Raw genomic sequence first — 25,494 nt, 5'->3', positions numbered from 1 at the left:
TGACTTCATCGATACAGGGAACTCCAGAGTAAGAAAATTCCCTCCACCAATACCGTAGATGCATTCCTTCTCTCCAACTTAGAAAGGTAAGTAATTTGTTTAGGGTCACTTCATCAGAATGTGCTCACAGGTCAGACTTGAACATAGCTCTTCCCAGTTCCAAAGTTGGATCTCTACCAACAAACCTTGTTTCTTCCTTTCCTCCCTCATTCCTTCTACCACATGATCAAATTACTCTGCTCAAACATTCTCAGTGCCTCCCTATTAGTTCCCAGTTAAAGTTCAAACTTTTCTATTTGACCTTCCACAATCTTATCAGTTCATCTTTCCAGTCTTATTTCTTATTTTCTTCCAAGCTCTGCAAGAACTGGAAAACCAAGAAACTGATCTTTTTTTTAAAGTTTTCTTTTTTTTTGCAAGGCAAATGGGGTGAAGTGGCTTGCCCAAGGCCACACGGCTGGGTAATTATTAAGTGTCTGAGTGCAGATTTGAACCCAGGTCCTCCTGACTCCAAGGCTGGTGCTTTATCCATTACGCCACCTAGCCGCCCCTTCCTTCCTTCTTTCTCTCTTTCTCTCTCTCTTTCTTTCTTTCTTTCTTTCTTTCTTTCTTTCTTTCTTTCTCTCTCTGTCTCTCTGTCTCTCTGTCTCTCTCTCTCTCTCTCTCTGTCTCTCTCTCTCTTTCTAACAAGAACTTGGATTTCTGTGCTTGTGTTGTTTGAGATTGTGCCTTTCTCTGCATCGTCAGAGTTTAGCATAATGATTGTCACTTAGTAAAATCTTTGCTGAATGACTGATGACGTCCTTCTGGATTTCATCCTAACTGATTGTACTTCCCCCTTTAAAAAAAAACCGGGACAGCTAGGTGGCGCAGTGGATAAAGCACCAGCCCTGGAGTCAGGAGTACCTGGGTTCAAATCCGGTCTCAGACACTTAATAATTACCCAGCCGTGTGGCCTTGGGCAAGCCACTTTTAACTCCATTTGCCTTGCAAAAACCTAAAAAAAAAAAAAAAAAACCCTTTGATGTGTACATCTTGGGAAGGTCATTCCCCTAATATGGGTCTCAGTTTCATATTCTTTAAAATGGAGTAGGGACAGAGAATAGAGTGAGTTGGGTTGTGCGACCTCAAAAGTCATTCTAAAGCTCTGGGAAGCCCCTGTTTCCACCTCTGCTAAATGAGGTTAAATAACACATAGGTCCTTTCCAACTTTAAATTCTATGATTTTTAGATTATTCTAGGTTAGGGTTTGTTGTTTTTTTTTGTCAGACCATTGGGGTTAAGTGATTTGCCCAGGGTCACACAGTGTCTGAGGCTGAATTTCAACTCAGGTCCTCCGACTCCAGGACCAGTACTTTAATCCCTCTCAGGCACTTTTAACCTGAGGCTCAGAGACTCCCTAAGGGATCCATGGCTAGCTTCCAGGGGCTCCATAAACTTGGATGGGAAAAATATGGGTGTAAATATACATCTATATTTTCATGTGTGTATATATATATACATATATATATATAATATTGCATCTTCATTTTCACTATCATCTAACTGAAATTTACCGTTTCCTTCTATTATGAATGTGTGCTACAAATCACAGTAGTATTAGGCTTCACTGAGGGTTTCAGGATGCAACAAAAGTTGTAGATATGACTAATTTGGAAATAAATTTTACAAGACTGCACAGAAATGTCTAAGTTATATCACATGTAAAGATATCAAATTGCTTGCCTTCTCAATGTGGGGAGGAAGAGAAGGAGAGAATTTGGAACTAAAATTTAAAAATAAATGAATGTTAAATTGTTTCTACCTGTAATTGGAAAAAAAATTTTTGAGTTCTAATTACACATTTTTTTGCATGTAATGGAAATAGCTTTAATCATCAATAATTCTAAAATCTAAATCCTTCAAACCCTGAAAAAATAGTTTTGAAAAAATACATTTTTATGATAGACTATGCTTCATTTTTTTTAAAGGGCTACATAACAGATCTGTACTATAAAAAATATGGAATGCTTCATGAATTTGCGTGTCATCCTTGCGCAGCGGCCATGCTAATCTCTGTATCGTTCCAATTTTAGTATATGTGCTGCCGAAGCGAGCACTACACATTTTTTTTAAGAAAGATTTTATTTATTTTGGGTTTTACAATATTTTCCTCTAATCTCACTTCCCTCCCCCACCCCCCACCACAGCAGGCAATCTGTAAGTCTTTACATTGGGAAAAACTATTTTTAAAAAAGAACTCCTGCTGTAAGGTTCACAACCCTGCTCCTCTGAATCCCATGCCAACTATTGGAGTCTACTCTAAAAAAAAATGCTCTCAGAGTAGTTAGGTGGTATGATAGAGCACCAGCCCTGGAGTTAGGAGGACTTGCATTTAAATTCACCTCAGACACCTGATACCTTGGGCAAGTCACTTAACCCCAGTGCCTCACAAAAAAAAAACTAAATAAAAAAATCCTCTCATTCTGGGCTTCAGGGGTTACTCTCAGACTTTGGAAGGCTGGACAGGTTTGGGAGGAGAGATTTAGAGAGAAGGGCTGGGTTTCACTGCCTTTCCCTCTGTCCTGTGATTCTGAGAAATTCCATTCTCAATTGGGTTTTTATAGAAAGAGCTGAACTAGCCCCGCCAGGGCTTTCAGATGGGTCCTAGTTCCCCTTTAGGAAGGGGTGGAAGAATGGAAACCTCGGGCCTGGTTTCAGCTCTGCCACTTCTTCAATATATGACCTTGGGCAAATCATGTTATCTTCCTCTCCTCACCTGTAGCATGAAGGGATGGGGCGAGATGACTGGTGAAGTCCCCGAGAACCCCTAAATCAAGAATCCGAGTATAACCTGTGGATTTGGTTGTAGCCAGATCAGGTCTTTACATATCTGTCTATACAGAGCACAGGGTCTGGAAGGTCTGAGTTTAAATCCAGCCTCAGATGCATACTAGCTATGTAACCCTGGGTGGCTCACTTCATCCTATTTGCCTCCGTTTGGGGTCATGAAAAGTCAGATATGATTGAAGCAAATGAACAGCAAAAACAACAAGTCATTCCCTAAATGTTGTCGAAAGAAAAGTTTACTTTATTTACAGGCCCTGGGTTCAAATTCCAGTTCTGTTCACTTCCTTCTCTGGCCTTCAGGTTCCTCATTCTAGAATGGGAGCGGGGAGGTGGGGAATCCTAAGTCTAGGATACCATGGCCCTATCAGTTGAAGGTCTTATAAGAAGAGGGTATAGTGGATAGAGCATGGAGTCAGGAAGACTCATCTTCATGAGTTCAAATCTGGTCTCAGACTCTATCTGTGTGACCTTGAGCAAGTCACTTAACCCCAGTGCCTTGCAAAAACCAAAAATACAGAAATATTCTATCAAATATGACCTGTCACCACTGGGTTGGTGCAATTGGAGTTGGGAAGAACAGAGAAAAGAGGGAGATAAGAAAATGTGTGAAGGGTGGCATCACAGAGAAGTGGAAACCATGGGGGCAAGGCCCACACAAGACAGATGGCTTCGATGCTGGGAGGCGTGTGGAGGCTGACGGCTCCGGCTGAGAAGGTCTGGCACTAGATCTCGGCCTCCTCTCACCTGAAGCCCTCAAAAACACTGAAATCACTGCATCTTTCCTCATCTGTAGAGCCGCCAGCCTACCGTCTGGTCCTAACTCTGGATCGACTGTGACGTCCGGGGGTTATTGGCAAGGAACCATCCCTGGGGTTGAGGGGTGAGGGGGATGTGGAACCTTAGGCCTTCCCTCCACCCCTGGTCTGACTTTCACTTCCTCCAAGGGTTAAGTAACATTTAGAAGTCATGGCCACACACCCCCCCATGTCAACACGGCCCTCCCCGCCGAGCCCGGGTGGTGAGATTTAACCAGCCAGGCCGCCCGCCACAGGGGTTTCATTCTGACTGCAGAGCCCTCCCCCCTTTTCCAAGAGCCCCTGAATAGGCACCTGCCAAAATCGCTGACCAAACAACTTTAGGCAGACTCAAACAATAAATCCCGACCTGGCCAAGACCAGGCTTCCTCTTTCTCAGAACAAGAACTGGAGGAAGGTTGAAACTGCCCCCCCCCCAAGCCCAAGCTCTGGCTGCTCCATCGGAAAGTTCTTAGAGCAAAGAAGTTTATCTGCCAGAGGTTCTGGGGGCAGGTGGGCAAGGCTGGCATCACCCTGCCTGCCACCCCGAGGCACAGGACTCTCTCAAGGGAAAAAGTGAGGAACACACGTTGACGAGAACATGGACATGGGGGGGGGGCTATGTGAACAAAATGGAGAACACCATGCCGGTCCAGGCCAAAAAAGGAGGGTCAGGCTGGGGGTCGAGAGGCCTATTCCTGACTAGGCCGTTAGCCTTGGTTTCCCCATATGTAAAGGTGGACTACATAACTTACAACAGGCATTCTAAGCCCCTTAGGCAGTCTGAGGAAGCCTATAGACCCCTTCCCCAAATCATCTTTTAAAATCACATATAAAGGAAAATGTAAATATTGAAATAGTTACTGAGCTTTTTAAATCAAGTTCATAGACACCAGAACATGTGTTCAAAGGCAGCTCCAGCCAGGACATCCCTGTCCTAAAGACCCGCCAGCTCTGACATCCCCTGTTCTAAGGCCCCTCGGGTCAGGACATCTGATCTAAGGACCCTCCACCTCTGATATTTCCTGTTGTAAGGCCCCTCCAGCCAAGAGATCCCATTTTAAGCTCCCCCGTTCTAAGGCCCTTCCTAGCTTGGACAAATTATGATTCTGATTTTTTTCAAAACCATAGACTTTCATGGCCTTAACACTTGCTTCCCCCTCAGCTGAATGAGGTAAAAGAGTTGGGGGGGGGGGGCAGACAGATAAGCTGAGAAGGTAGAAGGACCAAGCCAGCTGTGTTTACCTGCCTGCCAGCCGCTCTCCCTTCCCATTCTTTCTTATCTCCCCAAAGGAAATGGCATGGAATTAGTTTACTGATCTCACAGGTTTATCTGTGGGACTTTCCAGCATGAGGGAGACGGGGCTACAAGTGAGGGAAAAGGTCTCCCATCCTCAGACCTGGCCCTGTGACAGCCAGCACTTGTGTACCCTTGCCAAATCTCATTTCTAAAGGGATCACCGGGGTGATTTCCCTCCTTCCCCATCCCCAGTCAATTTAAATGCTTTCAAATGAAGGGCTCATGTATTCTCAGGCACATTTTCAATAATCTCCAGACTCAGGAGACTGGTCTTCTTGGCTCTCCCAGTCTAAAAGAAAAGTTATATAGGGCAGAGTCCAGGGGAAGGCTGCTTAGAAAAGTCATCTCCTCAGGTCTGGATGACCCTGGGTATCATTTTAATGTTTTGAACTTTAGGAGACAGGGCTTGGTTAGGAGCAGACACTGAGCATAGAAGCCTTTACCAAGAAACTGTGCTGACACCTAAACCAGGAAGAGCAAAAATAGAGAAAGGAAACTATCTAGACCAGTTTTCCTAATGGAGCGTGATGCAAAAATGTTAGATAAAATCCTAGCGAGGAGATTACAGCGATTTATCACAAATATGATACACTGTGACCGGGTGGGATTTATTCCAGGCACACAGGGCTGGCTCAATATTAGGAAAACCATCAGCACAATCAGTTGACCATATCAATAACAAAACCAATAGAAATCATGTGATTATCTCAATTGTTGCAGAAAAAGCTTTTGACATCATCCATCCCTATTAAAAACCCTAGAAAGCATTTAGTGTAAATGGAGTTTTCCTTAAAATGGTAAATGGCTGTTGTTAAGAGTCTCATAAGCCATTTGGGCTTTTCTTGGCAAAGATACTTGAAGAGTTTGTCTTTTCCTTCTCCAGCTTATTTTCCATATGAAGAACTAAGGTAAACGGTCAAATGACTAGCTCAAGGTCTCACAGCTCGCAAGTGTCTGAGAAAGGATGTGAACCCAGGTTCCCCTGATTCCATTGCAGCACCTGCTGCCCCCCAAAATGATAAGTAGTGTCTATCTAAAACCAAGAGCAAGCATTATCTGTAATAGGAAAAAACTAGATGCCTTCCTAGGAAGATCAGGGGTGAGGTAAGGATATTCATCATCACTTTAGTATTCAAAATTGTACTACAAATGCTAGTTATAGTCGACCCACCGCTTCAGGGTTCACTTTCATTGTCAGGGGCACCTCTTTTTCCATTCAGTGATCTCCATGTCTTTGGACACCCAGAGAAAACACTATCGATTTATCGATTATCAACGAGCCTAAATAATGATGACTCAAGAGGACAGGAGTTCGAATCCAGCCTCAGACACTTGATAGTTGGGTAAGTTACTTAACCCTGATTCCCTTGCATCCAGGGCCATCTCCAGTCGTCCTGATCCATATCTGGCCGCTGGATCCAGATGGTTCTGGAGGAGGGGCTGGTGACTTAGCCCATCCTCCCCTCACTCAAATTCAGTTCTTGTGTTTGTTATGGCATCACCTCCCTGATGTTAGTGTCTACCATGGGCAAAAGATGCATCGAAAAGGAAAAGTCTCTCAAAGGAGCTCACAGTTTCATGGGGAGGCCACAAGTCAATAATTCCATTCAAACAATGATATAATCAGGATAAATTGGAGATAATTTGTAGAGAGAATCTTATTAGATTAAGGAGACTCTGGAGGGGCTCTCTGAAGAATGTGAAATTTTAGCTGGGACCTGAAGGAGTCAAGGGGTGGAGAAGGGGAAAGGGAGGAGACAGATGGTTAAAATTCTTAGAAATCATCTATTCTTCTCCTGGGCTCTGCCCTCCCTCTGGCATCTAAGACATCACTTTCACTTGTTCCACACGACCAATCAGTGGCAAAATCTTGTCTCTTTTATTTTTTTCCTCCATCACATCTCCCCCATCCCTTGTCTCTATCAATACTAGCATCTAACTCATGGGGTGCTGATGGTTCTAAACTGAAAACATTGAAGCACCCAGGGATGTCATTATTTATGTACACAGTCACCACTTTGACCTGGCACTTAATCAAGGCTTGTTGGATTAGATGGAACCCTCTGTAAACTCCACTTAACATTTATAGGCTATAGCACGGTCTAGTGGAAAGAGGGCTGCTTGGTTTGAGAGGTGGAGGATCTGGATTTGAATCTTGCTTACAACCTGTGCAACCCTGGGGAGTCAGTGTCCTCATACAGAAAATGAAGGAGTTGGATGGCCCTTTGGTCTCTTCCAGTCCCAAATCTGGGAGTCTATGACTATTAAAATAATCCCCTAATTGGTCTTTCCCGTCCACACATATTCCTAAGATCTGACCAGGTCAGTCCCAGGCTCAAGAATCTCCAAAATACGGAAATAAGTCTTCAATAAATACTTATTGGTTTGCTATCATTCCATGTTGCACATGACTCTCTGGCTTTCTCCTACTTCTAGAGTCCCTTAGCCTAGTTAAGACGGATTTGGAACCTGGAAAACACATCTTCCTGAGTTCAAATCTGGCCTCTGACACTTCCTAGCGGTGTGACCCTAGGCAAGTCACTTCTCTCTGTTTGCCTCAGTTTCCTCATCTGTAAAATGAGTTGAAAAGGAAATGGTAAACCACTCTGGTATCTCTGCCAAGAAAACCTCAAATGGGGTCATGAAGAATTGGACATGACTGAGCAACTGAACGACACATCTTATCCTGGCTGTTGTCACATGCATGATGTTTCCTCTCTGGGTCAGAGAGGCTGTCCCTCTGCACCCTTGCCTCTCACCTTTGTTTCCTCCCTTCAAAGCTCAGCTAAAGGAGCCTTTCCTCCTTCCCTTTTGCCCACTATTACTGTGTATATGTTGATCTCTGTCCATGGCGTGTCCAGATGGCGTGTACCCTCTTTGATTTGGTGTCCCCAATACAGTTAGGTGCCTAATAAATGCATATTAACTAACTGAATGAATAGATATGAACTCCTCGGAGGCAGAGGCTGTTGAAAGTTTGCAGCCGGTGGTTCATGAAAGGTGTGTAGTGGAGCAGTTGATAAATGTTTGAATTAGTTGCACTCCTTCATTTTACAAATGTGGAAACTAAGGCTCAGAGAAATGGAAGGTGAGTTGCCCCGGCTCACCTAGGGAACAAAGGTCAGGGTTAAAATGCAAACTCAGACTCTGGATCCGAGTCTGTTGCTCTCTCCCCTGCCCTATTATTTCCCCTCCTCTTCCAAGGGGAGTATTGAATAAGGAACTTTTTTTAAGTTAAAAAAAGTACCCCTCCCCCCTCCCCCAAATCCGAGATTAGAAATCTCTCTCCCCCACCACCACATACACTGCACGGAGGAAACGATGAGGTTCTCTGATACGGGGAGTCTTGTCAAGTCAGACTCAGGAGACAGGCCTCAGCCTTGAGGAGGCACCCAGCCCACAGATAGGCCTCTGATAGGCAAGGGCAATACCCAGAAAGGGATTTCTCAGTAACCAGAAGAGACAACAGAGGGGCAGCCCTGAGGCTGAGGGGGGGAAGGGGATGGTGGGGCTAAGGGACCCTATGGACCCTGCTCTGGGGAGATGGAGCACACCCTGGACCAGCAAGAAGAGAACAATCAGAGAACTTCAGGTCATTGAGTCCAGGTGGGGACCTGGACAGAAAGCCTTCCCTTAGCCTTGGAAACAACAGGTCATCCTGGGGAGACATTCATTGTCCAAGCATGCATTAATCACCTACAGTATGCCAGAGAAAAAGACCCCCCCAAAAAAATCCTCAAAGGAAAAACACAGGGGAAAATACAATGATGTATATGTCCATGCATGCATGATTGTAGACATGTGTGTATTAACATGTGTACATATTTCTGCAAATATGTATCTTATTGCCAAAAGGCAATCCATGTAGCTGTGGGACTCTGGGCAAGTCATTCATCCTTCTCTCAGCCTCAGTTTCCTTATCTGTAAAATGGGGATAATAATTCCTAACTCCCTAGGTTGTAGCAAGGATCAAATGAGATAATATTTAGTAAAGTTCTTGGCAAATCTTAATCTCCAAGAGCAACACCAGGCAGAACCAGGCAAAAAATGTTCACCAAGACTACAACAACGTGAATGGAAAGAACAGCAAAATAATAGAAACCCAAAGTTCTGAAAGTTTAATGACTAAGTTGAGCTAGGAGAGGGCAGCTCCCTCCACTCCTTGGTAGAGGTGAGGGACCATGGGTGAGGAATGAGATATTGTACTTCCCCCCCACTCTTTAATTCTTTGTTATTAGAGGTGGCTCTCTAGAAAGGAAGGGGGAACCCACTGGGAAATGTGGATGACCAAAATAATCACCTTTTTTGAATTGGAATGAATTTTTTTAAAAAGGCTTCTAGGCTTTGTTTAATAAGCTCCAGTAATGGGGAATCCTCCTCTCCAAGCAGTCCTGATTAGTTGTAGTATTTCTAATTAGGGAAAAGTTCCAAGTGAAGTCCCTGGTGATGTCTCATCACCCAAGCCTTCTCTTCTCTTGGCCTCGAATGGCCTTTGCAGACCTGTGGTTTCCAGGTCTCTCATCATCCTGGTTTTTTCTCTCGGGACAGACACTCTGGTTTTTCATGTTCTTTCTTTCTGCCGTATCAGGGGCGTGCTGATAAATGCGATGTGGGTGGGTGAGATGTGCCCTGGACATACTTTTAATATTATTATTTTCTCCGTCACTTCTTTGAGTTCACACAAATAACAAAAAACCCTATATTGAGACAGCTAGACGCACGTATCTGGTCTCAGATGACCCTGGCAAGTCGCTTAACCTCAGTTGTGTCCAAAAAAAAAAAATAAAAAATCAACAATAAATCAAGCTCTGATACGGAGCATTTGCCCATGTCCCAGAAGTAAATGTTCCCATTAAAAATTTGATAATCAACTTCTCCAGAGGGAGCCACGCCAGAGCAGACCACAAACCTGATGATGGCATCCTTTCTCTTCCAATGCAGTCTAAGATTCCAAGTCAACTGATGACTCCTACTGGGGCTGGGGGTCCAGTAGAAGCGCCAGATCGTTTTCACACAATCTATTTTTTTTTTCCTTTATCTTTGTGCAGATGATTTTTTTTGTGTGGTGCAGGGGGAACCTTAATCCAGAACTTGGCTTTTTTAAAAATTCAATTTACTAGATTTGGGGAATCATGTAAGCTTTTTGTTGAGGGCTTTTTGGTCTTGTTTTTGTAGTACCAATACCTAATATAATGCTGGCATAGGGTGGACTCTGAATAAATATTTGTGGTGTTTAATCTTCAGAATCCTCTAATCTAAGGTTGTTTAGCTGCCTCCATTTATACCATCTAGTGACACTGGCTCTTGAAGTTCCCCAAATAAGATAATCTTATCTCCAGTTTCTGGACATTTTCTCTGGCTGTGTCCCCCCACCCCCCACCTGAAGCCTTTCTCAATCCTTTCCCGCATCTTTTTATCTCCCATTTCTCTGGTCTCTATCTCATTTGAATGGAGTTATTTTCATGTTTATCTCCCTGATTAGATTGTAAGCTCCTTGAGGGTAGGAGCTATCTTTTGCCTTTCTTTGAATATCCCAAGTGCTTGATAATGATGAAGATAATGATTATCAAGATGGCATTTGTCCTTCTTTCTAGAAGAAGACCATGACATCAGGGAGGTGATTTGAGTGACAAGGAGTAGAATTGGATTTGAGTGAGGGGGTGCTGTGCTAAGTCACCAGACTCACTTTCTCCTCCAGAGCCATCTGGGTTCAGTGGCCAGATAGTTTGGAGATGGCCCTGGAATCAAGGCAATCAAGGTTAAATGACTTGCCCAAGGTCACACAGCTAATAATGTCTGAGGTAGAATTTGAATTCACCTCTTCACTTTAAGATCAGGGCTCTACCTACTGTGCCATCTAGCTGCCACAGCGCCAAATACATAGAAGGGTCTTAATAAATTGACTGCAACATAGTCACAGAGAATGACAGAGCTGGGAGGTACTTAGAACAAACAAGGCTAAAGCTGGGAGGGATCTTAGAATATAGAACACTTATGTTCTCTTCCCAATTTGGTAACTAATTCATTAGGAATCCAGAAAGGAGTCCTTCACAGCTTCCAATTTTCCTGACTGGCCATCTGTTTGAGGTTAGATTATTCCAGGAACCTCATGATCTGGCCCGTGCTAGATGTTTCTGGGATACTCCTTCCAGCACAGTAGGGCAGAAAACAAAGTGGGTGACCTCATAACCTTCTGTGGAATGAAAGCATGGATTAAGAAAGAAAAAATGAATTAATGAAGCTACCATGACAGGACATTCCCAAAGCCCATCGTTATTTTCCTTTACCTCTAAAAGCCTCAAAAGGTGGGAACTTCAGTTCTGTCCTTCTTACCTAAACCAGGTGCCACCAGCCTCAGGGCCTATTTCATTGTGATTTAATCTTCTAGCCTGAAACCCATTGAATCAAAGGCCATACTTGGAAGGAATTCTCACTATAGCATAGTAGGAGGAAAATGGCTATTTTTGGCTTAGAGACCTCTAAAGGAGGTCTAAGTCATCTCTAATGGGTTGGCGCTCTAATAGTCAGGAAGCTTTTCCCAACATTAAGTCCAAATCTACTTTTAAAACTTCTACCTCTCTCGATCTGCTTTCAGGGGCATGGTGATGATGATGATGATGATGATGATGATGATGATGATGATGATGATGATGATGATGATGATGATGATGGGAGTGGAGATGATGATGGTGATTATGATGATGATGATATGATGGTGGTAGTGGTGGTGGTGGTGGTAATGATGATGATGATGATAGCATTTGTATATTACTTTAAAGTTTGTGAAATATTTTAGATATGGTATCACATTTGACCTTTACCACAACTTTGTGAGCCAGGTATTTCTATTAAATCCATTTTATGGCTGAGGAACCTGAGGCAGACAGGTTAAGTGACATGTCTGGGAGGTGCACAGCTAGTAAGCATCTTGAGATAGAATTCAAATACAGATCTTTCTGAACCAAGCCTAGCTAACACTGGGCCCACTGTGCCAAATAAATAGATAAGCCTAATCACTGTTCTATTAGGAAAGTTCTTCTAAAATATAAGTCAGCTACAATGGACTCTCTCAGTGTTCTCTAGGTTAAAGAGCCCCAGTTTTTAAACTGGGCTTCAGGAGATTCTGATTCAGGGCCCCTCCCCATCCTGGTTGCCCCCTCTGGACCAGTGCCAGCTTCTCAATGTCCTTCTGAAACTCTGGTGCCCAGCACAGATTTACACTAAGACTCTCTGGAATTTTAAGGCCTTTCCTTGTTCCTGGCAGCCTGAGACCTGGCAATGAACAAGTTAGTGTTCATCCTATTTGTACTTGCTTTCATTCTCTCTGGGAGTGGGGAGGGGAAGAGAGAAGGAGAGGGAGATAGAATGAGGAGAGAGGGAGAGGGAGGTGAAGAAGGAAAAAGAGAGGAGGAAAAGTGAGACAAGAGAAAAGAAAGAAAAAGGGCAGAAAAGAGACACAAAGAGACAGTGATAGGAGAGAAAGAAATAGATAGTGTGAGAGAAAGAGGCAGAGAAAAGGATAGAGACAGATATAGAGAAAAATGAAAAGAAGAGGAGAAAAGAGGAATAGAATCATGGAACCTCAGAGCTGAAGGGCCCTCAGGGGCATTTACAATTCAACACTACCCCAAGCATCTCCTCTACAATATTCCTCAGCAATGGTTTCGAGGATCTGCTAAGTGGAGAGCACCCATCCCTCCTGAGGGCGATCTATTCTACCACTGGCCAGTTCTCATAATTGGGACATTTGTAACAACTTTGAGCCTCAGTGCACTTTTTGTGGCTTTCCTCCATGGCTCTAAGGTCTACACATCAAATTCTAGCCCATTGTGGTAAGTCCCATCATCAGACTCCATCTTTAGGTTCAATAAGTTTTCTTTCCTGTCATGGGGAATTTGGCATTTTCCTGTGAATTCATTTCAGATTGAGGAGGAAAGAAAAATGGGGACCAGGAATCCTGGGTGACTTTGTATAATTTATCTATCTTGTTCCCAACTTCCCCAAATGTCCCCATCTGTAGGACGTGAAGACAAATGTCATAACCTAGATGAACTGGCATTACCCAGTTCAGGAGCTGACTGGTAGAATGATTAAAGAGAGATACCCCAAAAGCCAGGAGTCATAACCTTTTGATGTTGTTCTGGTCCCCTGGCTGGTGAAGCCTACACACTCCTCAGAATCATGTTTTAAAATGGCGAAAATAAAGTAAATGAATTATAAAAGAGGCCATTATATTGAAAGTTATCAAAAAAAATTAACATTAAAAGAAAATACAAAATTTAAGACACTAGATTAAAAACTCTTGCCTTCAAGTCTAATTTTCTTTATCTGCACAATCCATCCAATTAATCCCAAGGATCTTTGTCTTCACTCTTAGAGGGCAGAAAAGATGTGAGAAGGTAGTAGGGAGGAAGACTTGTAATGGAGAGTCTATTGACCTTAGAAGTCCTAGACACCAATATAGCTACCACAACTGATTAAATGTGTGGCCTTGGGCAACTAAGGCACTGCACTGAGGTCTCAGCTTCCCTATTTGTAAAATGAGAAGATAAAGTGACTTGTCCAGGGTCACCTAGTGAGTAACTATTTTTTTTAAAGTTGTTTTGCAAGGCAATGGCGTTAAGTGGCTTGTCCAAGGCTACATAGCTAGGTCATTATTAAGTGTCTGAGGCTGGATTTGAACTCAGGTCCTCCTGACTCCAGGGCTGGTGCTCTGTCCACTGCACCACCTAGCTGCCCCCTAGTTAGTAATTATTTGAGGCTGGATTTAAACTCTGGTTTTCCTGACTACAAATCTACCATTCCATCCATCATCTGCCTCCAACATATATTCTCATTAACATCTTAGATTCGACCTGCCTAGGATCAAACTTAGGATCTTTTCCAAAACTTGCCTATCTTCCAAAATTCCCTATTTTTAATTAATATTACTATGCCTATCACTCAGATTCCAACCCTTGACCCTTCGATTCCTCCAATCTATCGTCAAACTTTTTATTCTGTAAGATATCAATCATCAGTCCCCTCCCATTGCCACTATTCTAATATAGGCTCTCTGAATCAAAGCATCATCAATCACTTGTTAAGCCCTTACTATATACAAGCCCTGTGCAAAGCTTAAGTGGGACCTATGAGGACAAAAAGTACCTGCCCTCAACATACTTACATTCTACTGGGGAAGATGATAAATACAAACACAGAGAGAAATAGATATAGTTCTATTCTTTTTAAGAAATAAATAGAATTGCTATTTAGAACCATGGAAGAAGGGAGAGGTTGCTTTTTAGTAAATCCTAGTGGAGACAAGAAGCTACCTCCATCTGTTCCTCCCTGAGCAGGGGGGAGGACAGACTCTGCCCTAGGCCCCAGGGGACAATTTCTCTGATTCAAGGTTCCTTTTCAGTTTCTTTGGCCTGAGGTCTTCCTCAGTCATCAGGATCACTCCCCCCTGCCCCCATATATATACCCCAGTACTCAAGATAATAGAATCATAAACCTAAGCCCCCTCATTTTAACAGATAAGGAAATTGAGAGATGAAATGATCCTGAAACTGGACCATGATCAATGAACTATTGCCCACAGTCACTGAAACAAAATAGTGATCCGTGAAAACTGAAGAGAGATGCCATCATACCATATATTCCTAATCTCCAACCTACATGTAACAAAAAAGCTTTCAAAACAGAGACCTAGTGGAAGAAATGAAAATCACGTGGGAGCAGGAGGCAGTCTATGTCCTCCTCATCCTGTTCACTGTCGGAGTTGTCCCAAAGATGCTTTCAGTGAGCCTAGAGAGGGTGAGTTTTTTTATACAAGTATAAAATAGCAGCGATTTTATTCATCTGATTGAATCTGAGAAGCTGAATGGATACAAAGGAATAATAACGGGGGGGGGGTGACTTGGCTCTAAGTTGTTTCTCTCTAAGCCATCAAAAGAGAGGAGACCAGAATGGTAACAACAGGAATGGGCTATCACCGCCAGATATCACAAAAGGGTTATCCCCAAGGAGCTCAGAATGATCAGCTGATTCTAATTATGCAAACACAAACTATGTAGCACATCACTGAAAGTTAAAAAGATTTAGAAGGGCATAAATCTGGTGGCTAGAATTATGTCGGGAGGTCGCTGCCTAGCACAGGGGATAGAGCACTGGACTGGCCTCAGACACTTACTAGCTTGGTAACCGTGGGCAAAATCACCTTTAGGATTTATTATTTATTATAATATTATTATTAGATCTTTATTAACATTGCACACCAACATACTAAATACTCATTATGTCCAGGCTGTGAGGAATGAGCAGCTTTCAAAATATAAAACCTTATTTAAGAAGGGTCTGTAGGCTAATCATACCTTCATTTTTCACCAGGCTTCACTCCCCACACACTCCTCCTTTCCTTTTGTGTTTTATAGTCTCCCAATAGAAGAGAATGTCTGTCTTTTGGCCTGCATTTGTATCCCACTGTGCCTAATACTTAGGAAGCATTTATTAACTGCTAACTGCTTGCTGACTCCTCCCCTCCCCTACCACTCAGCACGTGTGCTTCATACACACTTAGTTTAGGATGTTGAGCATTCTATTCAAAAGGAACAGAGACATAAAGTTTGTCAGAATAGAGTGCCTGCCCTCATGGAGCTTACTGTACCATCAGGGCTAAGACACCCACCCCATAGACAACTCTAATACAGAATGTATTAAGCAGGTACAAACCAAAGTGGGATTTTTTTTTTTTTTTTGGTAAGGCAATGGGATTAAGTGACTTGCCCAAGATCACACAGCTAGGTATTTATTAAGTGTCTGAGACCGGATTTGAACTCAGGTCCTCCTGACTCCAGGGCCGGTGCTGTATCCACTATGCCACCTAGCTGCCCCAATCATACCACTTTTGATCTCTGATGACCCCAAGTGCCAACCTTCAAGTTAGAAATGGGCAGGTATTATTTTGTTCTGGCAGCTAGGTGGTTCAGTGGAAAGAATATAGGACTTGGAATCAAGATGATTCATCTTCCTGAGTTTAAATTCAGCCTCAGACACTCACTAACTACATGACCCTGGGCAAGTCTCTTTACCCTGTTTACCTCAGTTTCCCCATCTGCAAAATGAGCTAGAGAAGGAAATGGCAGACCCCACTCCATAATCTTTGCCATGAAAACTCCAAATGGAGTCACAAATAGTTGGACACAATGGAAAAGACTGAACACAAGACTCACAAGTGGTGGTGGTGCCAATTTTCATTTACTAATCCATGTGACATTGAACTAGTAACTAGAAACTAGACATCTCTGGTTTTTTAGACTGTGACCAAGTGAGTTATAAAGGAAGTGAAGTGGACTAGATAGCCTTAAGGTATCTTTGAGTTCTAAAGTTATGACCCTAGATTAAAATCTTGCCCTTTGGCACTTGCTAGCCATGAGATCTGGGAGAGATAAGTCACAGGAATTTAAAATTGGAAGGACTCAATGAGGTCAACTCCTCTATCAACCCCCTCTTTTTCTTTTCTTTTACAAATGAGTAAACCCCTCTATATCAACTCTGTACAGGTCTAGGCTCAGGTTATCTATGGGATAGATAATTAGAATGTCAACTCCTAGTTTGGGGACTGTTTTCACAATCTGTAGTCTCCTCAGGCACGGCAGCCAATCCTGTCACGACTCGCCCTAAACTGTTGCAATCATATGACTATGTCACCTTCCACCTCATTCAGCAGGGGGAGGGAGAAGAAGTATGTGCCCGATACTGAAAGATTTGGACAAATATGATCCCCATTGGATCCACACAACAACCTTGGGAAGTGGTTGCTGTTGTTATATTCATTTTACAGTTGAGGAAACTGAGACAAAGAAAGGTTAAGTGATTTACAGAGAATCACATTAACTAAAAACTACAAAGCTCCCTCAGTGTCTAAAGCTGCATGTGATCTCAAATTTTCCTGATGCCATGCCCAGCATTCTATCCACTGTGCCACTAGCTGCTGTAAAATCCTCTGCTTGACTTTTAAAACCCTTCATAACCCAGCCCCACTTTCCAGTCTTCTAACCTTCTCCCCCCCCAAAGGACTCTTGGATCTAGGGATATTGGTCTTCTGGACATCTCAGCCCTGGGCATTCTCTCTGGCCATTCCCCATTTCTGAAATGATGTCCCTGCTCCAACACCACTATTGACCACCCAAGCTTCCTTTGAATCCCAATTAAAATCTAATCTTCTGCAAGGAAACCTTCTCTATCTCCTCTTTATGGGAAGGATCTCTCACTATCTATATATGTCTCTATCTACTGATTATCTCCAATTCATTCTGTCTTTAACTTGTCATTGTTTGGCATGAGTCCCTTCCATTAGAATGTATGCTCTGTGAGGACACAGACTGACTTTTACCTTTCTTTGTATCCCTCAGCACACAGTAGGTATTTAAGACATTTTTGTTAAGTGACACAGCTGACAAACTTCCGAGTCCGGATTCAAACTGGGTAGACTTCTGACTTCAGACCTCCACTTCCTTCTCAATGCTGCATTTTTAGGAAGCAGAAAATTGCAACTCCTTTCACTTAACTTATATGAACCCTTAGTTTCTTCATCTTTAAAATGGAAATGATAACTCTCTAGCCTAACTCCTAGGACTTTGACACTAAATGAGTGCTTTGTTTATTAAATAAAGTTATTAATTCTTGCTGAATTGGTTGAAAAAAAATCTACTTTTGCTTACTTCCTGGGAGAGCTTAGCTAAACCATTTTCCTCTGAGCCTCAGCTTGCTTATCTATAAAATGGGAGGACTGATCTAGATGGTTTCTAAGGCCCCTTCCAGTTCTGAACCTAGGACCTCAAGATAGACTCTATTTGACTCAAGGGACATAGTAAGCCTAGATTAGTAAACAGAGCCCTGAATTTGAAGACTTGGGTTCAAATTCCTCAGCAGACACTTAGCAGCTATGTGATTGGGCAAGTCAATCACTTGCTTTCTTTTTTGGGGGTGAGGGAGATACGTGTTAGCCCTTACACAGTGAAATCAAAGACTCTAGGACCTGAAAATCCTAAGTAATAAGGGCAGACCAAGGCAGATCTCAGGGATTATCTACATTTCTTAGCCTTAGATGAACACAGCAGTTCCAGAACCCAACTCTTGCAGCTTCTACTTTCTGGCATCCTAATGCCACCTCCCTGTCAGAGACCTTCCCCACAAGGATAAACAAAACTGCTTTGATATGCAGAAGAGCCTGGGAAGTCATTTCCCTTCCCTCCCCTCTTTTTTTGGCAAGACCTGGGAAAGAGCTGCGTTTCTGTTGGAGGGGGCTGACTGGGAGGGATGGAGGGAGAGATAGAGAATGTGAGAGAAGGAGAGAAATCATCTCAGATCAAAATGAGCAACAGCAGCAGCAGCAGCAATACAAAACATCCCCAGAACAGAAAGATCAGGGAATCTAAAGAAATGTGCATCCATTTCAGGATCTGGGCAAATTAGGGCTAGGAAAATAACACAGGGTTGCCTCGTTCTCATTCTCTCTCTTCCCTTTCAATCTCTCTTCTCTCTCTCTCTCTCTCTCTCTCTCTGTCTGTCTCTCTCCCCTCCATTTCCCCATTTTTCTCTCCTCCCTCTCCCTTCATTCTCTTTCCTAACAGAAGGAAGTCCAGTACCACCCCAAATCCTTATCTCTCCCAATAAGCTGGGGAGGGGAGGCATTTCCTTTCCCACAATCCACACTCCACTCCCTCCCCCATGAAACTTTTAACTGTAACTTGTGCCTCAATAACAAACACTTACTTCCAAATAGAGTCCACCTGCCTACTCAGAAAATGCACAGAAATATCAGAATTGAGATGGTATAAACTGTCTCCCTTGATAGAATGCAACCTCTTAATGGGCAAGGCTTGTTTCAAATCCTTCTCCGTGTTCCTAGAGCCTGGCAAAGTGTTCAGTAACAGCAGAAGTCTAATAAAATCATCTATCTGCCTTTCTCACCTATGTCTGTCCATCTATCCATTCATTCATCTATTTATCTACTGACCAACCTCTATCATCTGTCTGTCCATGCTATCTTCTGCAACACCTAAGTGCCCCAAGCAAATATTAAGCCCTTACAGCATGTCAGGAAGTCGAAGTGATAAATAAACAAGAGACAAAAACAATTCCCAAGCAATCCACAATCTAATTCTCAGAAAAAAGACTCCCTCCCCCCCAATTTTTGCCATCCTATTTGTCACTAAAAGGGGAGTGCTTTGGGGGAAGGGATATTTAGGGTTGGGAGTGAAGGAGAAGGCTGGCTCTGACCTTTCCCAAGCCTTGGGTGTTTTCAATCCCACTGAAAACCCGACCTTTTGTCTCTGGCACTAACATGAGTGGACACACACACACACACACACACACACACACACACACACACACAAACACAAACACACACAAACACACAGACACACAGACACACACACAGACACAGACACACAAACACACAGACACACAGACACAGACACACACACACACACACACACACACACACACACACACACACACACACACACACACTGAGGGCCAGATTCCTGAGTGATGCTGGGGCAGACCTCAAGGAAAGACTCCTTCAGCCCCACACTTATCCAGCCCGGGGGGGAGGCAAGGCAGGCTAACCCCAGTGACAAGACGTCAAGGTCAGGCCAAGATCACAGTTATAGAGGAGTTCTGAAAGCTGCTAGGTTGAACAGAATCTTCCTCGGGACCCCTCTGGAGTTTACTTTCTTGGGGGGCCTTTGGTTTAACTGATTCTGGAGGAAACCTGGAAAGTGAATTGGGGGTGTGTGGAAGGGGAGCAGGAAATTGTTAATTAAAGATGCTCTTGGCAAGTTCTTGGCTGAAATTGGAAAAATAATCACAAAAATCAGAGCTCAGAACAGAAAATGTAAGAGCTGAGGGGTGGAGACCAAGGGATTTAGGAGAGAAGAGTCGAAACCAATGTCTTCTATTTTCTCAGGTGTTTATAATCTTGTCAACCAATGGGCCAGGGGTAGATTTGGGAGAGGAGCTGCTAGATAGATAGATAGATAGATAGATAGATAGATAGATAGATAGATAGATAGATGGATGGATAGATATAATCTCTCTGCCTCTCTCCATCTCTCTCCTCTTTCCCCTTCGATCTCTTCTATCCTTTCCCTCTCCCTCTCCCTCTCTTTTCTTCTCCTCCCCCATTCTTTACCCCCTCCTTTCCTTTCTCTGTCCTTTCCTCTCTTCCCCCTTCTCTCTTTTTTCCTTTCTTCCTTGTTCTCTCTCCCTCTCTCCTTTCTCTCATTTTTCTCATTTCCTCTCTCTCCCTCTCTTTTTTCTCTCCCTCCCTTTCTCTGTCTCCCTGCTTGTCTGTCATTCTGTGTCTATCTCTCCCTCCTTCCCTCCCTTTCTCTCTGCTTCTCTCCCTGTTTCTGTTTTTGTCTGACTGTCTCTTTCTCCCTTTCTCTCTTTGTCTCTCTGTCTTGGTCTTTCACTCCTACCCTTTCTCTCTATTTATTTGTCTCTCTCTCTCTCTCTCTCCCTCCCTCCCTTTCTTTCTCTTTGTCTGTTCTCTCCTCTCCTTCTCTCCTTCCTTCTCTCTTTCACTCTCTTTCTCTCTCCCCCCTCAAACATGGAGAAGCATTTGCCAAGTATCCCCAAAGGATGCACCTTTAAATGTCTCTCTGTGAGAGGAAGAGTCTAAATGATTTAGGTTACATCCAGGCTCCATTCACAGATCCCAGAAACCCCCAAGGCCCCACAGGAAGGGCTGGGGTCCAGAGCAGCCTCATCCCAAACGGGGCTGATTGGAGGGAGCCCTGCTCTCATTCTTGCTCTCCCCTTCAAACTGTCTTCCTGAACCTTCCGGAGAGAGAGAGGTCGTAAGCTCTGGCCCAGCTCCCCACAAACAGTGCAACTGCAGGAAACAGCTTCAGCTTTCATCCAAGGGATTTGGAAGTGACTCCAGGAGGAGGGGATGGAGGAGATGGGGAAGGCTGGAGGGAGGGAGAGAAGCTTCCCCGTGATTCTCCCCCAGATCTCACCACCGCTCCCCAACTCTCCCTGGGCAGGCTGGATTCCGAAAGAGGACAGTGGGCCTGTTTAGGCCGAGGACCATCAGATCTTCTGTTAGGAAAACAGTCTATGAATAAGTCTTCAGAGGAAACCCTCTGTCTAGGCCCAGCTCAGCCTCCAGGCCTTCCGAACAGGGAGAGGGAGGGAGAGAGGGAGGGAAGGGCTCTGCCCTTCCAGAAGTCATCTAGCATCAGAGTCTGGTTTTGTTTTTGTTTTTTGTTTTTGAATATTTTTGGGGGGTGGGGTGGGTGGAAGAATGAGGGCTGAGCTGCCCTGAAGACTTGAACACGCATCTAAGAAGCCCAGAGTTTTGGCTGCACCATCTCCAGGCTGGGGCTGGTCTTGTCATTTCTAGAGTGTACCATTCCAGAGGGTTGGGGTGGGCGACTCTAGATCAGAGATGGGTGATGTCTGTCCTTCATTCTCGAAGAAGACCATGACACTTTCTCCTCCAGACTCATCTGGGTCCAGTGGCCAGATATGAACCAGGATGACTGGAGATGAAAACTGAGGCAATGAAGAGACGAAACTCAAAGGACTCAAGAATCAAGGAGACCCGCTACTTATTAGCTTAGATCTGTGCAGGTCACTCAAACCTCTTCTGTCTCAGTTTTCACATCTGTAAAATGGGCACAATGAGCCTACCTTCCCCACAGGATTGGTGTGAGGGCCAATGAGATAATGGGTGTAAACCTACTATGACCCAAATGCTAGTCCTGCATCCCCCTCTCTCTGTGACTCCAAAATCACTAAGTAACAACTTTACTTGGGAGAGGGCAACCCCCCCCAAAAAAAACCTGAGTTCAAATCCAGAACTCTGTTAATTTTGGCTTCCTCTTCTATAAAATGGAGTCGGCCTGGATGACCTCTGGGGTCCCTTCCATAGCTTGCTTCCAATGGCCAGGCAACAGAATTGATCCCAGCATTCATACAGTCCAGGGGGCTTCTGCCTCTCAGCACAGATTGGATTTTTCTAGAAAGGATAAAGGACAGGTGGGAGGGGTTTCTGAGCCCTCACTGGACAAGAGTGCCCCCCTCATCACCTATTCCTGGACCCACAGCCTCCTTCCTGGCCTCCTTGCTTCCAGACTGTCTCCTCTCTCTTCTACCCTCCATACAGCTGCCCAGCTAATAGTCATTCCTAAAGCACAGTTCTGACTAGTCACTACCCAGCTCAAGAAACTCTCTTGGCTCCTTCTTGCCTTGAAGACAAAATACAAATTCCTGCTGGACTTTCAACCCCTACACATCTGATTCCAGCCTGGGTTGACAAGCTGACTGCACATTCCTCTCCTCTTTAAAGTCTACTACTAATAATAACATTCTAAGGTCGGCAAAATGTTTTACAGATAATCTGTAAATATCACTTGGCCCTCAGACATGGGTGCTAATAGTAATAATAGCTAGCATCTCCACAGTGCTGTGTCAGGTTGGCAAAGGTTTAGTAATATTCTTCAGTGTGATTGCTTGTTAGAATCATTTATTATATCTTATTAAATATACCATGGTATATTTAATAAGATATAATAAATATATATTATAATGTGTTAAGTTTTATTTGATTGTTTACTAGTTATAATTATTAAAATGTCATATTGTATTAAATATATCATGTTCATATGATAATATATTGAATATTATTTAATGGGATCACTTATTACAATTATTTAAATATATTTGACTAAATGTATATTACATATAATATAAGGTAGTAAATAATGTGATCATTTGTCATAATTATTTAAGTATTGTATTTTATTAAATACATCATATTACATCTATTTTATAAATATTACATAATGAGGTCATTTATTTAATTTTTGTTAACTATATCATAATATTACAGATAATATTAAATTATTTAGTATGATCATTTATTTGTTTATTTCATTTATGATCATTTATTTATTTAACTGCGAGGACAACCCTGGAAGGTGGGACTATTATTACCTCATTTTACTGTTGAGAAGACTGAGGCAGGCAGAGATTAAGTGACTTGAGCAGTGTCACTCAGCTAGTAAGTGTTCTTACTAAGATCTGAACTCAGGTCTTCCTGATCCCAGGCCTAGTACTCTTATCCAAGGAACAGCCAAGGGAATGAGCCCAAGCTGGAGAACAAGGCTGCAATCTGCTATTGGTAGTGCTTTAGGTTTTAGTTCTCTCCCCCTCCAGGATCACTCAAGAAGCTGAACTCCTGGGATGGAGACCTTTCCTGACCTGTCTCTGCCCCTCTCTCCTTAAAAAAAATCATACACACACACACACACACACACACACACACACTATCACATATAAAATTACATCACACACACATATCACATCAGCTGAGAGCTAGAAGGGATGTCAAAGGCCTTCAAATTTGAATTTATTTCATCAATGAAGAAACTGAGGCCCAGGGAGCTGAGGTGTCCAAGGTCACACAGGGAGTAAGTGGCAAAACTGCTGAGATTTGATCCCAGCCTGTTCTTTCCTTTCTGAGACTTGAGGAAAGAAATGATGATATATGGGAGGGCAGGGAGAAAGGAAAGGCATCTGAGGATTAGAAACCCAAGAAAAGATTAGATGAGCTCTACAGTCATTTCCCATCCTAGATCCTTTGATTCTCTCAAAGACGTTCAGTCTGGGCCTCCTAGGAGACAGCAGTAGTAGCTAAGATATCACCAGTAATCAAGCCTCCCAAATGGGAAGATGATCTACTTCCTCACCTATCTACCCCCACACCTACCTAGGCATCTACCTACCTACTTCCCTTCCTCCCTATGTACCCAGCTATCCACCTATCTACCCACCTATCTACCTACCTACTTCCCTTCCTCCCTATGTACCCAGCTATCCACCTATCTACCCACCTATCTACCTACCTACTTCCCTTCCTCCCTATGTACCCAGCTATCCACCTATCTACCCACCTCTCTACCTACCTACTTCCCTTCCTCCCTACCTACCCAGCTATTCACCCACCTTGCCACTTACCTACCCACCCACTCACCTACTCACCTATCTACCACTGAGGGGTTAGGGGGGAAAGGAGAAAAAGAGGGAATCGACTGCTCCCTCCCCATCACATGGAATGATGGCTGCTCCAAATGTATTCATCCTTCTGGCACTAGTTCTGGTCCAGTCAAATGGCATGCCTGCTTATTCACTCTGGGGAGCCAGTCACCTCTCCCCTCTGCACCTTTGCCCTGGCTGTTCCCCACACCTGAGGTTCCCTCTCTCCTTGCAGAGAATCCCTCACAGTCCTCAAGGCTCTGCCCCAGTGCTGCCTTCTTCTGGAGGAGGCTTCCCGATTCATCACTAAGTAGCTATCAAACTCCTACTGTGTCCCAGGACACTCTCACGGAGCTTCCATTCTCACCCCTCCAACCTCTAGGACCTCTGGCCTGCCATTGGGTCAGTGTTACTTAACTTTATTTCATTTAGTAGATGCTGCTCCCCCAAGAGAATAAGGACTATTTCTTTTTTTTTTTCTTTGAATTCCCAGCACCCCTCTGGTGTCTGATAACTTAGTAGGGGTTTAATAACTACTTGGAGGTGGACATCACCCATCAGCCCCCTGCGCCGGGCTGTGTCCCTGGTAGAACGGAAGCGCTTTGAGGGCAGAGCAGTCCCACTCATTCTTTGAATTCCAACACCTAGTATAGGGTCTGGCCCACAGGAGGTACTTTAAAAATCTTAGTTGATTAATTGATCATAAGGTCATTGCCCACAGACTGGAATCTGCTTAAGAGTTGAGTGTATTGTCCAAATCTGGGACACTAATGCATTGTTGGTGGAGCTGTGAATTGATCCAATCTTTCTAGAGAAAAATTTGGAATTATGGCCAATGGGCCTACCTTTTGGTTCAGCAATACCACTACTGGGTCTATTTCTTGAAGAGATCATGAAAAAAGGGTAAAAATCTCAAATGTACAAAAATATTTGTAACAGCTCTGTTTGTAGTGGCCAAGAATTCGAAACTGAGGGGAAGTCCATCAATTGGGGAATGGCTGAACAGATTGTGGTATAGGTATGTGATGGAAACACTATTGTTCTATAAGAAATCAGGAGGGATGAGATCTTAGAAAAGCCTAGAAAGACTTGCATGAATTGATGCAGAGTGAAATGAACAGATCCAGAACACTGTAAACCTTAACAATAACATGGGAGTGATGATCAACCTTGATGGACCTGCTCACTCCATCAGTGCAACGAACAGGGACAATTTTAGGGGATCTGTGACAGAGAATACCATCTGTATCCAGAGAAGGAACTGTGAAATTTAAATGAAGACCAAAGATTAGTATCTTCACTTTTTAAAAAGTTGTCTTAAGGTCTTACATTTTCTATAATTTTGTTACCTCTAATATTTTCTCTCTTCCTTATGGATATGTTTTTTCCTCTCAACACATTCAATTTTAATCTATGCATGTCATGGAAACAAATATAAAGTCTATATCAGAGTGCCTTCTTGGGGGAAGGGAGGGAGAGGTGAAAATTGTAGAATTCAAAACTTTGCAAAGAAAATGATTGTTAGAAACTATTGAA

The 25,494-nt window shown here is 43.4% G+C and overlaps 1 protein-coding gene and 1 non-coding gene across 6 annotated transcripts in view; both read right to left on the bottom strand.

Annotated features, from left to right (window-relative positions):
• The window catches only part of SH2B3 (SH2B adaptor protein 3), a 102,065-nt gene that overhangs the window by 17,847 nt on the left and 58,724 nt on the right, over positions 1-25,494 (bottom strand). The gene's annotated exons all lie outside the window — the stretch shown is intronic.
• LOC141503622 (U6 spliceosomal RNA) lies at positions 1,996-2,099 on the bottom strand. Its single transcript, XR_012472967.1, has one exon. It is a non-coding gene; the product is annotated as a U6 spliceosomal RNA (small nuclear RNA).

Source organism: Macrotis lagotis, chromosome X, assembly GCF_037893015.1.
Source record: "Macrotis lagotis isolate mMagLag1 chromosome X, bilby.v1.9.chrom.fasta, whole genome shotgun sequence".
Taxonomy (NCBI): domain Eukaryota; kingdom Metazoa; phylum Chordata; class Mammalia; order Peramelemorphia; family Peramelidae; genus Macrotis; species Macrotis lagotis.
Note: the sequence above shows the minus strand (reverse complement) of the source record. Positions and strands in the feature narration are given on the sequence as shown.